Source organism: Ixodes scapularis, unplaced genomic scaffold (genome assembly GCF_016920785.2).
Source record: "Ixodes scapularis isolate PalLabHiFi unplaced genomic scaffold, ASM1692078v2 PGA_scaffold5__190_contigs__length_132052651, whole genome shotgun sequence".
Taxonomy (NCBI): domain Eukaryota; kingdom Metazoa; phylum Arthropoda; class Arachnida; order Ixodida; family Ixodidae; genus Ixodes; species Ixodes scapularis.
Genome location: NW_024609880.1, coordinates 29,333,196 through 29,341,460, shown reverse-complemented (window position 1 = coordinate 29,341,460; position 8,265 = coordinate 29,333,196).

Below are 8,265 nucleotides of genomic sequence, written 5' to 3'. Positions count from 1 at the left end.
GTTTAAACAAATTTTTTTTTACGTTTAAAAGTTTTAATGTATGTCATTAAAACAGAAACATTCACGTTGCGTCAAATGAGTTTCGTCGTAACCAGCGAACGTCGCCGCGTCGGCCGCGACGCCATCGCCAGCGTAACCAAAACATAGAGATCACTGATCTCAATGACAGTTGCTGGATCGCGCTTGCCGCTCCCGCAAGTGAAGCCACCGGACTTCACTCGCTTGGGATACGATTTGCCGTTTTTGCTAGCCTTTGCTGCGGTTTTCCAGCGTGCTGTGGACACGTTTTCTACTCGTTCGTCGTCATTCGCCGAAGAAGTTTTTTGAAGACTCTGTGTATTGTTGAGACTTGCCGTCGTGAACACGTGGAAAATTTTACGAAAGTGCAGTGTCACAGGAAAAAGGCACAACGCGTCGAAAGGAAGGGCTGGCGGCGTGTTCAAAGCTTCCTTGGCACGCCGAAGTGATGCATCTTTGTGCCTTCGCACGCTTGGATACCGGTAAAGAATTGACGCCGCGCCAAAGTTCTGAACGTGTGTCGCGCGTAGAAGCCTTTAGATCATTTATATATATCGGCCACGGAGTTCTGGATCGTCCAGCTGTTCCGGTGAGTTGCTATCAATAAAAGGGAGAGATCTAGCTGTACGTGTTCTTATGTACTATATGAACCATGGCGATGTCCCAAATCTACTCTAATAGATTCCGTGGGAGCACGAATAGGGCAACGTTGTGGAGCCAGGGGGGTTTTCGAAAGCAAAAGTACAAGACGGCGAGAATGAAAATCTTTGAAGCGCGGCCGATATGGTCGTGTGCAATCTGCTGACCAATTACAATTAGGCGAGCCGCGCTCAAACGTCAAGTGCAATTAAGTAGGTTGATAATAAGCCAGCACTGATCAGTGATGAGGAGCTGTTGTGCACGGTATTGTGTAAATCGTCTAAGGACGAAAAAAATACGTACCTTCCCCCCATCTTCCGTCGCTAGTGGACGCTTAAGCTCGTTCCTAAACCGCGAGGGGAAAAGACGCTGATCCAGAGGCACGAACAGCTTCACGCACATTGCACTCGCTAGACACATACACACGGCGTCGGTTCTTGGTCGGTATCCAAGCGTGCGAAGGCACAGAGACACGGCACTTCGGCGTGCCAAGGAAGCTTTGAACACGCCGCCAGCCCTTCCTTTCGACGCGTTGTGCCTTTTTCCTGTGACACTGCACTTTCGTAAAATTTTCCACGTGTTCACGACGGCAAGTCTCAACAATACACAGAGTCTTCAAAAAACTTCTTCGGCGAATGACGACGAACGAGTAGAAAACGTGTCCACAGCACGCTGGAAAACCGCAGCAAAGGCTAGCAAAAACGGCAAATCGTATCCCAAGCAAGTGAAGTCCGGTGGCTTCACTTGCGCTGCAGCGAACAAGCGGAAAAGCGCGATCCAGCAATTGTCATAGAGATCAGTGATAGAGATCATATACTAACTCTAGAGGAAAAGGTCCGCCATTTTCCCATACATTCTGGCTGCCGCAAGCGGCGGATCATGCAGGCAGACCCTCGGGGCCCCAACCACGGTTACATCATCAGAGCAGTTTCGTGAACTTCAACAATCCACGAACTTACCGGTGGAAAGATATTCGCGTTCCTTTAGAAGCTTTCTTTTTGCATAGCGCGCAGATGTACGCCCTCGCATTAACGCTAAACTAAACCATATACCCGGCTTCGCCGGTGGGGCGCGGCTGGGCGCGGTTGAGGAATACGAAACTGCGCAACCACCAGATTTCCGAGATTTCGACAGAAGGGAAGTTAATGCAGCGTAATGACTTTATTGCTTTTTGTAAGCGTTAGAATAGCTCACAATTTAGTTTACAACGTTAAATTAGCACTGTTTATATTGCTGAGAGTTTACACTCTTCGCGTTTACCGCGTTTACCATGGCAACGTTGCTTTCTTTCTCTCGTGTTCTGTCGCTCTCTTTTGCGATCGTTCACTCGGGACCCCGGGTGTCGGCGCACGGGATTTGCCACTCCTCCTCACCCACCTTTACCCCCCTGAACCAAAATCAAAAACAAAGCAAGCTACAAACTTTCGGGCAGTTTCAGGTAGGATTGTCGCGAACTTTTGTCGAACCAGATTTTTTGGTCGAACTTTGGGGGTTCGACTGGGTCGAACCGGTTCGACGAACCTTCGAAACTTTTCACCAGATTCGACCGGTTCGACTTTGTTATGGTGTACTAGAAGACTGGGCAGTGTAGCGAGCGCCGGCGGAGGGGGGGCTCTTTCAGCGATGACCGGATCGGTGGCCGCGAGAGGGCGCAACGTGTAGTAGGCGTGCTGCCGGAGTGCGGAGCGCAGGCAGCGGTAGCGCTTGGCTGGCTTGGCGTTCCGCACGGGTTCGATTGTTTCGTATTGTTTGGCTAACTCTTAACGGTATTCTTTATTTCTGCTGTTTCACATATTATGTATCGCACTAATTCGTTGCCAAATGCTTTGCCCGAGACGTGCATCTTCGGGCAGGACGCCACAGTACGCATCGCGACACTGCTAGCGCGAACAAGACATTGGCGCTTTCTCGCATTTACTTCGAGAGAGTATTAGTGAGGACGAACTTTTATCACCTGCATTATAGACCCGAGTGAGCTTTTTCCCCAGCAATTAGAACTTTGCTGAGATCCTTTGGTTTATCATAGAAAAACCGGCGATCGCTTGTTCATGCTAGCAATGTTGCGTTCTGAATAGCTGCGGGAAATCCATCCCCCAGGGAAACGTTCGAGACTTCTCTTGAAAGAGACGTCCCAAACGTGTGTAATCCCCTGGATAACGTAGGATAAGCATGCTGATGGCATGATACCTAAACAAATGTGTGCTTTTGTGACCCTATAATTTCGCTGTCATTATAGTTATGATCAATGAAATCGGTGGTTGAAGCGCACTATGCCCAATGAATTGTTTCAATGTTTGGGAAAACAAAATGGGGCTTAATAAGCGGATTATATCGTCTACTTCCGTAGGCTGCATGGAGGTGCCACCGTCGACTCTCGCAACTAATTCCACGGGCTTTCGAAGGAATTTCCAGCACTAGCCTTTATCGTATTTGCTGTTACTACGTATAATCTTCGAACAGGACTGCGCGAATAGTTAGAAAAATGTATCCACTCACCAGCTCTGGTAGTAACCACAGTAGATAAATTCTTATTTATCCACTGAGCTCCAGCTATATTTATATGTGTGGGCACCAGGGCACACAGATAACATTTTAGTTATACACTGAGCGCCAGCGCACAGATGAGATTAATGAGGTGCACCCAAGGATTACGGAGGCGGTGGTACTTGCTTTTCCCAAGAGCTCGGGAGAGGGGGCTCCCAAGCTCCCCCGTAGTCGGCGCCTATGGCGTTTTGTACCTCTACATTCTCCAACGTGAGGTCATGATCTTGATGAGCTTCGACATATTCAGGATAAATGACTCAGTATCTTTCGCTGGGCCATAAGCCCCTTCAATTTTCTTGCGGTGAAAAAAGAGGCCTCTTAGCACCTCCTCATTGAAGAGACGGAGTGCTGGGTCAACCCCCATCTTTTTAAAACCACTAGGAAAAAAAATAATTTGCTGATGTGAGGCCATAACCTTTAACGTCACATTTTCAGTCACTTCTCCAAGCCTCTCTAATGCAGTCAGCGTGCACAGGACCCTTCGGTGTGTCCAAACCATTGTCTATAAAACCGATTTAGCAGATACATTAGAGTGCAAAAAGTCCGAAAAAAAATGTAGAGGACGACTGTCATGACTGCTTGCATTACACGAAGCAGAGTCTCCCTGTCACTCCCTTTAATATTGCGGGACGACGACTGACGCCGATCGAACTCGAGAGGGGCACGAAAAGGGAACGGACTTCTTTGCAGGACCGGTAGTCACTGCTGCAACCCGGCACGGGCCCCAGGAATTGAGGTTAAGGAGGGAGGGGGGGGGGGGGGGCATTGAGAATATAAAAGTCGTTGCGAATTAAAGGGGTGCTTTCGGAAAAACAAGAGGGGAGTACACCCCCGTAAAGGGGTGTAGGGAAATCACTGCCCCGACACAAAACACGTCCCGTCTCTCTTGTCCCGCCGTTTTTCCGTCATTGCACGCGTTGTCTACATCCCACTGAACGGCACCGATCACAATCCATTTCACTCAACCATTAAAAAAAAAAAAAAAAAAAAACTGCAGCAAAACAAGGTGACGACGCGAACCACGCGATCACAAGCGGTACGACCACACGGCAATCTGAGAGGGAAGGGGCACGCCTGTTACCCGCAGCGCCCCCTGGCGTCCTTGCGCGCCGTCATCGCTGCGCCGACCTCCTCCCTCCGTTGCTTCTCGGCGCGGACGACACACTGCCCAGTTCTAGTACACCATAACTTTGTGAACAGTGTGGCCAGACCTTAATACAAGCATGTCTAGATTTGGAGAATTTTTTTTTATGCAAAGGGTTATTTTATTTTGTGAACAGCTGCAATTGAAAGAAACTAATTCTATTCACTGAAGAAGTTAATAACTTAAATTTTAGTACTGTATTGACTAAAATAGCGGATCAGCGCTGCACTTAATTCATATCTTAGCCATTACCATCCAATCCGAAGCCAACTGGCTAGCCTGTCGCGCATGCGCACACGAGTCGAACCTCAATACAAGGTTCGACGAACTTTCCAATAAAAATCGAAAATGTCGAACCTGGTCGAACTCGAACCGCAGCCGGTTCGCGACACCCCTAGTTTCAGGCCTTTAGTGCCCTCGAAGAACGTTCTCCGAAAAACACAAAGTGTCTCAGATGTCGCCGTGCCCATGGACCGAGCTGTGGGTTTTGTGTCTACTTGGTGAGTACTCGTCTATTCGCTTGACTTTTTCAGTGCTTTCTTTTCGGAGCGTTTGTGAAGTGTCCTTGTGTGTGTGTGCAGGAAGCGTGAAGGCGAACGCGGCGAACGTGTGGGGCTCCTTGTCGCACACGTGCTTTGCGCATGGGATGACCTTCGAGCTTTTCCCGAGGAAGTCCCGCAACCGACCTGTCACCACGGCCTGTCACTGAGCGAGCAGTCAGATTGCGGGAACGCACACAGAGGCGAAGGTCCAACCGAAGCCGGAGGGGGGGACGGGACTTCGTAAGTGTATCGGGAGCTTTATCTCGTGGATCGGTGGACAAGGCGAGTTCTACAAATCGGATGGCGCCTTTGCACGGCTGTGGTACCACCTAACTAGGCGGTGTGTTTCGCGGAACCCATGACTGCTATGGTACCCATTATGTGCTGGCGCTCGTATTTGCACCCCGTTTGCTTTCACTGCGGGTGTTCGAAATCAGGTTCGTTTCTCTGCATTGTTGATGTTGCTTTCGAAGAGGTCTTTTTTGACTAGGGCACAAACTTTTTATACAAAATGCTGTATATGTTGCAGTTATTTGGTAGCCTTCTGGCTGTAGTGTATTGTGAAGGTTGTGGGAGGAAAAAACGCGCATTGAGTAATTACAAAAAGATATACCTATATATATAATGTAGTGTCGAGTACCGTCCGACGGCACTCTTGCAGAACGTTCACGTGCCTTGCAGTGGCACTCCACTCACGTCTTCAAGTGCCGTCCGAATGTCTTATGTAAAGCGAATTGTCAAAACGAGTTTTTCGAACTTGTAGCGTAGCTTATTGGAAATTGTAGCGTAGCTCGCCTCATATATGCAGCGGACCCGGATTCGATCCACAGTGTGGGCTTACTTTTTAAAATCTTTTTCTCGAACATTTTGTTCTGTCGAGGCATTTGGCGATATTTACGTCATTTCTTTTTTACCATTAACACTGGGAAAAAAAAGGATGTTGTCGACGAAACTTTGCTTAAAGGGGGCCCTGCAACAACTTTTTGACTGGTTTTTAATTTGCACCGAACTTGAGCGCACTGAACGTAGTAACTTACATCTTTTCTCAAATTTCGCTTTATTTTAAAAGTTATAGGCAATTTAGAATTACAAAAACAAACAAAAAATAACCTCTTTCATGACGTCGTCGGTCCTGGCTTGAGTGGCCGTGAACTAGAGGAGTAGTGAGCTCATCGAGCGCTCACGGCTGCTGCACTCCGTGTCGACGGCTTGAGAGGGCGCCACTAAAGCATATTCTGGATAGGCTGTATGAGGCGGGTGGCCAGGGTGGCTTGCATTGCATTTGCTGCGCGATTAAGGACTAATTTGGCATAACACTTCATTGGCCACAAACTACAGCAAACACGGTGTAAAGATCAGTTCAGAACGGGAGCCACTTCGCGCTGCCATACCGCCAAACGGCCAAATCGCCAGCCAAGCCGGTGCTGAAAGCCTTCAGAACGCTCGGAACCGGTCGAATCCTCGATCCGGTATACGACCGCAGCGCCGCCGCGTACATCCGGGACCTTTCTACGCTCGCTGTTCCTCGGAGCCTCATCCCACAAGCCTTTTCTAGTATGCGCCGTTTTTTTCCGCCGCTTGGTGGCGGGTTTGTCGACGAGTCTTTTCTTGTTTCCATACTTTATAAACTGCATTTGTTTCTTTTCTGGTCTAAATTACCAAACAAAAACTACTTTCATAAATACTGAAACGATTCACGACACTTATATTTTGTATTTCGACTAAAAAAAAGCTTTTAGCGGCTCTGACCAGTGGTAAGCCCAGGACCAAAGACGTCACATATTGCGCGCTTTCGGCGATGCCGGTCTCCCTCGTAAATGGAGGAGGTTTCCGCATCTTCCGGTTAAAATATGACTCACTGATATTTAGTTACTCTCTCCGTGCCTGCTGGCTTGCCCGAACCCAAAGAGACGTGGAAACCGCAAAGAAGGTAGGCGCTTAAATATAATTGCAGGGCCCCTTTAACAAAATGGTATGGGCGTCCCTTTCCGGAGGTACATGGGGGACAGCGGGGCTCGGTATGGGACAGAGGGGCTGGACGCTGCGAGGCGTCATGTGCAACGGGGCCAAGTAGGTTAATAGTTTTGTAATTAGCAGCCGCATACTGTTGCCGCGAGGCGGCATGAATGTATGTGGGGGGTTGGTTAACGAGCTCTCCAGGGATACACGTGCTGTTCGACTTTCTTTCGGACGGCACTTGTGGGCACGGGTGGAGTGCCGTCGGACGGCACTGTAGACAGCCAAAAGAACAACAGAAAATGAGGTGTTTCAAACAACTTTCTTGAAGAGATCATGAACTGATTTTTCAACTACTTCCTCGTCAGCTTTCCTCCTCAGTGCATAAGCAGAATGAGAAACCATGTGGTCGTATTTCACTGAAACCCAAAGTTCTGCCAGCAGTCTGAGAGCCGGCATGGACAAAGCCCTACATAAATTTCACACTTCACATTTTTGCAAGTGCTGACAACCATGAAGGGAGCGACGGGACAAGCGATGGCGACCCTTTTTGCTATCGCTCAGCCGCACGATGAGGCACACTGCATTAAAGCAACTGGAGCAAGCGACCAATGTGATGAGCGACGTTTTCTAGTAATTCAAGGACCGAGCAGCGTTACAAGCGACAGTGAGGAATCTCCGTCGCTGTTGCCGATGCTCGTCTCGTTGCTCACTAAGTCGCTTACATGCGGTCCAGCCTTAATTGTCTGAAAGCGAGAGACACGTGCCACGAGTGAGTACCGTGCTGCCACTCACTTCCAAGTGCCTCTCATTTCAGGGCTACACTGCCATTTGCTTCCAAGTCCTGCACGGGCCTCCTGCTCAGGCGCTTTGATGCCACTTACGAAACTAGCACAAACTCGTCAAGGGGTTTAGGTGGGGTTAGTCATCCGGTGTGTTTGCCGCACCATTCTTTACGGTGCCTCGACAGTCCACAGTCACTTCACAGTAACAAGTTGGGACGCCATGATGACAGCGGCACTTGTGCCTGCTTGTCTTATTCACTAGAGGTTTGAAGACCAACTGCAGACTTTCGACAGCATGACACTTTCGGTTTTGTACCATCATTGTTGCTTCCTTGGGACAACTCTTAATACATGGGAGGAACAAGATGGCAATTGCACCAGTGGGGATTACGTCCAGGCACTATACCTGTACTGAAACTTGTTTGATCACCTGTTTATTTATGATTATCTTTACACTTGCAGCGTTACCTCCGAGGCGGGGTTTCCCGACCAGAAGAAAAATTTGACAGGGCCATAGGCAAGGCCAAGTTCGACTCGCGCTGCTGATCCTGTTGTCCCGGTGCCTCTTCAAGGGCGAGGACCTGGTCAATAGGAGTGTGACAGGCCAACCTTCCAGGCGTGACAAAGTATGGCGCCG